Source organism: Pelobates fuscus, chromosome 3, assembly GCF_036172605.1.
Source record: "Pelobates fuscus isolate aPelFus1 chromosome 3, aPelFus1.pri, whole genome shotgun sequence".
Taxonomy (NCBI): Eukaryota; Metazoa; Chordata; class Amphibia; order Anura; family Pelobatidae; genus Pelobates; species Pelobates fuscus.
This window is the reverse complement of record NC_086319.1, coordinates 229,844,037-229,853,470: the sequence shown is the minus strand read 5'-3', so window position 1 is coordinate 229,853,470 and position 9,434 is coordinate 229,844,037. Positions and strand designations below refer to the sequence as shown.

Genomic DNA, 9,434 nt, shown 5'->3' with positions numbered 1-9,434 from the left:
ACGTTAGACGTATTATCAATAAATATTGGAATATACTCAAGACAGATAAAGATTTGGGACCCTTGTTGCCTGAAAAAACGTTCTTGACGTTTAGAGGGGCTCCCAATTTCAAGAGTACTCTGGTTAATAGTTACATTAAAGACAAACCAAAACAAAAAAGTATTAATGCATTTGGGGAAATCTCTGTTTTTTATAAATGCAAGATATGTTTAGGCTGCAAAAGCACACAACAAGTAGGGAATGGTGGGTTATTTGAGTTCCAATCAGAGAGCACGAAAACTTCCTATAAGATCAGGGAACATATGACATGCCACAGTAGTAATGTAATATATCTCTTACAGTGTACATGTCATTTGCAATATATTGGTAGAACTACAAGACCACTGTTCAAAAGGATTAGAGAGCATGTATATAATATACGTAAAAGAGTAACAAGCCATAGCGTCTCCGATCATTTTAATAAAGTACATAACGGAGACCCTAGGGCTCTCTCCTTCATGGCCATAAAGAAGGTTACTGCTAATTGGAGGGGAGGTGACTTTATTAGAAAAATTGGCCAAGAGGAAATGAAATGGGTCTATTACCTCGATACTATGTCCCCTACTGGCCTAAATATTGATTTCGATCTTTTTAATTTTTTATAGTAGCTTTCTATAGACATTTTTAGACATTTAGAGCTTCCCATAGAAGCTTCCCATATGGTCTAGCGGTTAGGATTCCTGGTTTTCACCCAGGCGGCCCGGGTTCGACTCCCGGTATGGGAATTGTCCTTAGCTTTTCTTCTACTTACGGCCATACCAGTCTGAAAATGCCTGATCTCGTCAGATCTCGGAAGCCATACAGACTCAGGCCTGGTTAGTACTTGTATGGGAGACCAACTAGGAACCTCAGGTGCCGTAAAAAAAAAAAAAGAAACATATTCCCCGTTCCGGTGGACGTCATGACGTGCTGACGTGCTGACGTGCTGACGACGGGCGTGACGGAATAGGAGGGGTGAAGGACTCTGTGGAGCATGGCGAGATACACCACGCTGCTATGAACGCCCAGGCTTCCCGCACGAGACACTGAGTTTTCCCGAGTTGTGTCTTCTCTATAATATATAAGCTGGAGTATGCAGGCTTCTATTGGCGTATTACCGCCCTCTGAATACACATGTGGACGATTCCGCCTGGATACTCACTAACGTCGATTGCAATTTTCTGGATGGACGAAGTCACAACAGTCACAACTCCAGCAAATTTCATCCCTGTATGATACCTGAATACGAAATCTCAGATAAGTGCATTACTTCATAATTCAAAATTCTATGTAAACTATGTAAACAAAGTCACTCATGCCGACTCTTCTAAATTAAAATTTTCTCTATACCAAATAGATCGCATTTTTATCCAAGCTATTTGAAACAGGGAAGCATAGAGGTATTTGAAAGAGCAATAACCAGAGATTTTAGAAAGTTGAAGCCTAGAAATAGACAGAGTAATCTCACAAGTGATGAGATTAAAGCACTTAAGGGACTAAGAGAAAATGAGAACATTGTCATCAAGCCTGCAGACAAGGGCGGTAGCTTGGTAATAATGGACACAACCAAATATATTGTGGAATGTAAGAGACAACTGGGGGATCTAGATGTATATGAGAAACTATCAAATAATCCTTTGGGGACTTTTAAGAAAACCCTAACCCATTTGTTAGACAAGGGTCATATGCAAGGTATATTGACCAAAAAAGAATAGAGTTTCTTAATATCAGATCTCCCAGAACTCCAGTCTTCTATGTACTTCCTAAGGTACATAAGAGTCTGGAGAATCCACCAGGAAGACCAATAGTGTCGGGCATTATGTCCATCTCATACAATCTGTCTAAGTATATAGATGGGTTTTTACAGCCCATAGTGGTTAAAACACGCTCTTTCTTAAAAGATACCACAAACGTTTTACAATTAATTAGAGAGGTGACTTGGAAAAAAGAATATTTACTTGTCACTTGTGATGTCACCTCACTATACACCTGCATTCCTCACGAAAAAGGATGCAGGGCGGTTCAGCAGTTTTTAATTCAGGATAATACATTGCCTTTGGAACAAATTAATTTTTTAATTGATTGTATAAAATGGACATTGGGTAATAATTATTTCTGGTTCGATGCCTCCTTTTATTTACAGCGTAGAGGTACGGCGATGGGAAGTACCTATGCGCCCAGCTATGCTAATATTTTTATGGCTAGTTGGGAGGAGATTTGTATTTATGGGAACCATAGCTGGGCGTCGCAGATACATGCCTATCGCCGTTACATCGATGATTTGTTTTTTATTTGGGAAGGCACAGAACACAGTTTTAATGAGTTTTTTAAATTTATTAATAATAATGACTGGGGTATACATCTCACCTCCAATATTAGCCCCACCAGTGTAGAATATCTTGATTTGAAAATATACACTGAGGGGACTATGTTAAAAACAGAGACCTTCTTTAAGAAAGTCGACACGAATGGGTATGTCATGTACAGTAGTGGACATTACTCACCCTGGCTGAATAACATCCCTAAGGGACAGCTTCTTAGGGTTAGACGTAATTGTACAGAGGATCAGAAATTTCATATACAGTCCCAAGAACTCTTGGATAGATTCAGAGAAAAGAACTACCCAGAGGATATTTTAGAAAAAGCTTGGGAAGAAGTTAAAGAAATGACCCAGTATACACTACTTAACAAAGATAAGGGAAAAGCACCTATTTCAGCCCAAGACGCACTAGTCTTTGATTATAATTCACGTCATAGAGACGTTAGACGTATTATCAATAAATATTGGAATATACTCAAGACAGATAAAGATTTGGGACCCTTATTGCCTGAAAAAACGTTCTTGACGTTTAGAGGGGCTCCCAATTTCAAGAGTACTCTGGTTAATAGTTACATTAAAGACAAACCAAAACAAAAAAGTATTAATGCATTTGGGGAAATCTCTGTTTTTTATAAATGCAAGATATGTTTAGGCTGCAAAAGCACACAACAAGTAGGGAATGGTAGGTTATTTGAGTTCCAATCAGAGAGCACGAAAACTTCCTATAAGATCAGGGAACATATGACATGCCACAGTAGTAATGTAATATCTCTTACAGTGTACATGTCATTTGCAATATATTGGTAGAACTACAAGACCACTGTTCAAAAGGATTAGAGAGCATGTATATAATATACGTAAAAGAGTAACAAGCCATAGCGTCTCCGATCATTTTAATAAAGTACATAACGGAGACCCTAGGGCTCTCTCCTTCATGGCCATAAAGAAGGTTACTGCTAATTGGAGGGGAGGTGACTTTATTAGAAAAATTGGCCAAGAGGAAATGAAATGGGTCTATTACCTCGATACTATGTCCCCTACTGGCCTAAATATTGATTTCGATCTTTTTAATTTTTTATAGTAGCTTTCTATAGACATTTTTAGACATTTATAGACATTTTTATAAAAGAAATTTTTTAGGATGTTTTTTAGTAATTTTAAGATATTGTATTGTCATCACTTTCTAATTATCTTACAAGATACTGAATTCTATGTATCCTCACAATATCACTATATAGTCTTTGAACTTTTAAGAAAAAAAGGGGAAAGAGAAATCCGTTGTTTAGCGGATATACCACTTGGAAAGCTTTTTCCCTAAATTGTATAATTAGTTTCTGATTTTGTTAAAAGAGAATTCACTTAAATTACTACTAAGTGTCTAGGTGGAAGCTGTGGATACATATCTCCATCATAAGTGATTATACAATAAATAATTGTTTTCTAATTTTGTGTCTTGCAATTGGGAATAATAAGCCTTGCACTTTAACCAACAATATTTTTCTCTATACAAATTTTTCTCTATAAATTTTTCTCTATACATTTTCTATATGTAGTTTTTAGCTTTAAATATGTAGTTATATAATAATTTTTTAGATCTTCTGATAGATATATAATGGATTTTAAGAAGGTATATTCTATGTACACCGCACATTGCACTTTTGTTACACAATTGGGTGTTAAACAGATGAGGTGAATATAACTATACGATGCATCTAGTTAACCATGTATTTGTGCTGGAATGATATGTATATATTTATTGAATATTTGCATTTGAGGTTTTTTAATTTCTCCTTTATTTCTTTCACTCCTTCCTTTTATTATAATGTTTGGAGTTTATGTGTATACTCCTGGACTTAATTGCAATGGACTGCTCCAAATTAACTAATTAGTTAGCCTATATAAAGAAAGACCCAAGGAACGTGGATTATGCTTGAAAAAGCCCAGTGGGAGGGGAGAAATGCATTGCATCTGAACAATCCGGAAGTTTTTGCACCTACACCGTGTATCCGTGTATCCATGAGGATTGAGCTGCGAGGAGGACACTCAGATTATAGACCTTCTCTCTCTTTCTCGGACTATCGGTAGCAGGTTGCAGGAGACTGGTGTTTTATATTTTTATGCATTGGTAATAAAGAAATTCTTGGTTTACACATATCCGGATTGACCCACGTTCTTTCTACACTGAGTGGATCCCACGATCACTGGGGGCTGATCCTCCCTGGAGCCTGATAGTTTGGGGTGGTACTTCAACCACTCCACCATTGTGAGTGAGATACCTATTTATTTATTGTTAATTTTGCACTGTACAAACATATTGCACTAGGTGTTGTATTATTTGTATTACAGAGCCGTGTATTATTTGTTCCAGAAGCTCTGCAAGTATATCAGTCCTTTTTTTATTTATATTGGATATCCCTTGTCTGCACATATATGCACTTTGGCACTCCACATATTGTGTAAATTTCTTAAAGCACTATAGCACTTTGGTATTATTGCATTGTAATCAAATGTGTTATATGCCCTTCAGATTTTTTAGGTGTGATTAACACTGTATTTTATTTATTGTAAGCGCACTCACTATTCCTTATTACCTATATACTAGAGCAAGTTTCTGCTCTAGGGAATGTGAGTAGTATATTCTTATTCTACTTTTTTTTACTGATTAGTACATATTTCACTATTGGAGTTTTCTTTTATGTTTTTTATATATCCATTGCACACCACATGATATTTGAAATACCGAAGACGTCTACTTCTTCATATATCCTTAGACGGGGATTGTTCAGTCGAGGCAAATTACGGTAGAGCTCCCAGTTAGCTCTATCAAATGTGAGTGCAAATATATAATTTCAGCATTTCACTCACTGTATATACTATATTGCACTATTAGAAAAGAAGAAATGGGACTAGAGAAAGTCCCTAAATAGAGAGTAATACAAGGCAAAAGATGGGAGATCCCTACCTTTAATAATCCTAAAGGGAAACAAATGGGGATAGGACAGGTAATCAAGAGGTAGGAGTATGCCAGCAAAAAGAGTACAATAAATTCCTCAGATGCCCCCTTCAATTAGGAAGGCTATCTGACAGTGTACTAACTGAAGGTAGAGACTCCCCTTAACCAAATCACTTTTAAAAGGATCTAAAGTAGTGGAAATGACAAAGCTAATTGACAGAGGTACAGAGAGGAGAAAACCTCTACAGAGGGACACTAAAGAGTCCCAGAAATAAACCTTAACAGGAATCCTGTATAGAGAGAGCTGTCCCTATGTACCTCGGCACTGTGAGGAAGCCACTAGTGCCTACTGTGACCAAGATCCCTACAGGTCCTAATAGCTTAAAAATAAATTAAATTAAATCCATTAGTGCTACCAGAAAGTGCTAATAAATAAATAAATAAGGAGTCTAGCTCGACGCACGTTTCGGCGTTTCAGCACGCCGTCGTCAGGAGCAATGAACTGTTGGGGTTCCCTGTAACGGTTTAAATACCTTTGTGTTTGATAAATCGGTAAGTGTTGCTGGCTGTGTAGACCACATGGTCCGCCGTGCATGCTGGATGCTCATTGGTCTAGCTCCTCTCTGGTACCTCCTCTTACTAGCCGTGCCATCTGACGTGGTTCCAGTCAAGCGGGGAGGTGTGGAGCTAAAATTCACTAGTGCCCACGTGTGGTTTGGCCCGTCTGTCAACTCACATGACCACGCCCTATTGCCGGTCGCGTCATATGACATGGGCAGTGACATGACATGGGCAGTGGGATGTGCTATTAGACGTGGGCGAAACCCGTATACAGACAAATGGGGAATAATTAACCCCTAAGATTTTGCAGTCAGGGCTTGCATGGTTATATGAGCTAACCAATGTATGCAATAAGTTAAATGATACTGTAAGTATCACAATAATGTGGCATGACTGATAAGTAAAACAATTAAAATAATTCACACCCACTTAGAAAAATATACAGAGTAAAAAGGATATACCACCTATTGCAGATATAGATATGGTGGTTACATCTGTAAAACAAATGAGACATACATAGTGTTTTCCATATAGGTAAAAACAAACAATTGTATCATATGAGGATTGAACTCACAAGGATGGAGCCTCTTAGGCTCTATGTACTTCGCTCTCGGGTGCCTATTCAGGCTTTCGATAATTTTCAGTTGAAGACCCAGACTCCACGAATTCAAGAGTAAATAAGGGTTTATTAATTGATAAAATATTATATTAAAATATTAATAATATAGGACAAAAATAGGCAGATATATGTATAAAATACAGCGTGGTATGGTACTGCAATAATGGCCAAAATTAAAAGCAGCAAAGCACCACAGCATATACACAAAATAACAATACCGCCAAATGAAAGTCCCAGTAAAAAGTCCAGTAAAGTGCAAACGCGTTTCAGCCCTAGATAGGGCCTTCCTCAGTGCTAAATTCCTGGAGAACCTTCAGGGCTTAAGTAGCCCCCTTGATAAGTCCAACTGCATCCAGCTGTGCTTCAGAAATCCCGCCAGCCATATCACTTCCGGTTTTGGAAGAAAAAAAAAAAATTTTTTTTTTTTTTTTTTTATTTAAAAAACATGTGACTTCCGGTTGGATGCGGTCATGTGATGTATTTGTGTTCCACCATGCGTTCCACACTCGGGCATGGTGGAATTGACTACAGAAAATGTTCATATTGAAAGAGGGCATTTGCCCAAACAAATAATACAATAATATAGTAGAATAAATAAACAAATTGAGTAAGCTGTGAATAAATAAATCGGAATAGAAATATAAAATACAAAATATTTGTTAATATAGGTACATATAAAACATCATATATAAAATAGAAGAAATGTAACTCAGGGGGATGTGGAAGGGAGAGGAAACATCCTAGAAGAAAAGATATTAATATAAAAATGTAAATATAATATTTAAAAAATATTTAAAAAATATATAAAATATTATATTATAAAAAATGTACTAACTCAAAATCTATGTTGAGACCTTTAGGGCACATAGTGTCCAAAGTGAAAATCCATTTACCCTCTAACTTACTAAGTTCTCGGACATTATCCTCTCCTCTCCAATTCATCCGCTTCTTCCCAATAACCATAAAACTTAAGAGAGAAGTGTCACCATTATGAAATTCAATAAAATGTGCTGACACACTATGTTTAGTGTATCCCCTCCGTATGTTCCCCATGTGCTCCATAATGCGAGTTTTTAGGCTTCTAGTGGTCATGCCGACATACTGGAGCCCACAGGGACACCAGAGGAGATACACCACATTAGTGGAGTGGCATGTGACAACATCACGTATTTTAAAACTAGTTCCTGTAACATTGGATTTAAACGTGCTCTGTGTATCTTTATTAAAAGTAGTATTCTTGCACGGTAAGCACATTTTACATGGATAAAAACCTGGTCTTTGGTTAAAAACATTCTTGTCTCCCTGTTTGCAATTAATAAAGCTTTTAACCAAGTGATCTTTAATATTTTTAGCCCCTTTAAAAATAACCTTCGGTTTCTCACCTATGATATCTTTAAGATCCCCATCCGTTTTTAAAATATGCCAGTGTTTATTCACTATGTGTTTAATTTGTTTAGAGTTGATATTATAATCCAAAATTAAAGGTACATACTCTTTATCCCTACTTATTGTATCTTTCTTTGGTTTAGGTTTTAATACCTCAACTCTATCCATGTTCTTCACTTGTTGAATCTGTTCTTTCAGGACTGTAGGATCATAATGTTTCTCTTTAAAAAATGACGTCAATGTGTTTGCTTGGTTATCAAATTGATGGGGATCTGTACAGTTCCTCAGCATTCTTATATATTGTCCTTTTGGCATGTTGTTGATCCAAGGGGCATAATGGCAACTGGTTGTGTCAATGTAACTATTGACGTCAACCAGTTTAAAAAACGTTTTGGTTTTAATACAAGAATCCTCTATATAGATAACCAGGTCTAAAAAATTTACATGGGAGGTACTATATTCACTGGTGAGAGTGATATTTCTAGAATTGTTATTTAAAAATTGAAAAAATGAAGTAAGGTGCTGTTCTCCCCCCTCCAAATAAAAAAAATATCATCTATGTACCTGCGATAGAGGACCAAGTTCGCACTCCAAGGTACATCCTCTGAGAGGAAAGATTCCTCCCAGAAGGACATAAACAAATTTGCATAACCCGGTGCGAACTTGGTCCCCATCGCAGTCCCAATCAGTTGTAAAAAATAAGAACCCTCAAACCAAAAGAAATTATTCTGTAAAATGAGTAAAATGCCCTCTATAATAAAATCTCTTTGGGTTTCTGGAACTAAACTATCTGATAAAAAGTGTCTAACTGAGTCACATCCATGACTGATAAGTACTATGATGCTGAAACGCCGAAACGCGCGTCGAGCTAGACTCCTTATTTATTTATTAGCACTTTTTGGTAGCACTAATGGATTTAATTTAATTTAATTTATTTTTAAGCTATTAGGACAGGTAGGGATCTCGGTCACAGTAGGCACTAGTGGCTTCCTCACAGTGCCGAGGTACTTAGGGATAGCTCTCTCTATACAGGATTCCTGTTAAGGTTTATTTCTGGGACTCTTTAGTGTCCCCCTGTAGAGGTTTTCTCCTCTCTGTACCTCTGTCAATTAGCTTTAAGTAATTTCCACTACTTTAGATCCTTTTACAAGTGATTTGGTTAAGGGGAGTCTCTACCTTCAGTTAGTACACTGTCAGATAGCCTTCCTAATTGAAGGGGGCATCTGAGGAATTTCTTGTACTCTTTTTGCTGGCATACTCCTACCTCTTGATTACCTGTCCTATCCCCATTTGTTTCCCTTTAGGATTATTAAAGGTAGGGACCTCCCATCTTTTTCCTTGTATTACTCTCTATTTAGGAACTTTCTCTAGTCCAATTTCTTCTTTTCTATACTATATTTGAGGGTTATTCCCTATTCTGGGAGAGTAATCTTAGGGCTTTTTTGGCACTAATCCACCGGTCAATATTATGACCCCTGCATGAGTGCCATCACTATTCCACTACTATTTTTATATTGCACTATTATATTTGCTCTCTGTTTTTATTTTTGAGGTCCATTGTATATACAATTTCTAAA

General features: G+C 37.0%; 1 non-coding gene and 1 pseudogene across 1 annotated transcript; both read left to right on the top strand.

Moving 5' to 3' along the window:
• Window positions 1-692: 692 nt before the first annotated feature.
• Window positions 693-764, top strand: TRNAE-UUC (transfer RNA glutamic acid (anticodon UUC)). Its single transcript has one exon. It is a non-coding gene; the product is annotated as a tRNA-Glu (tRNA).
• A 20-nt stretch (window positions 765-784) lies between these two features.
• Window positions 785-903, top strand: LOC134603926 (5S ribosomal RNA; annotated as a pseudogene).
• Window positions 904-9,434: the final 8,531 nt, after the last annotated feature.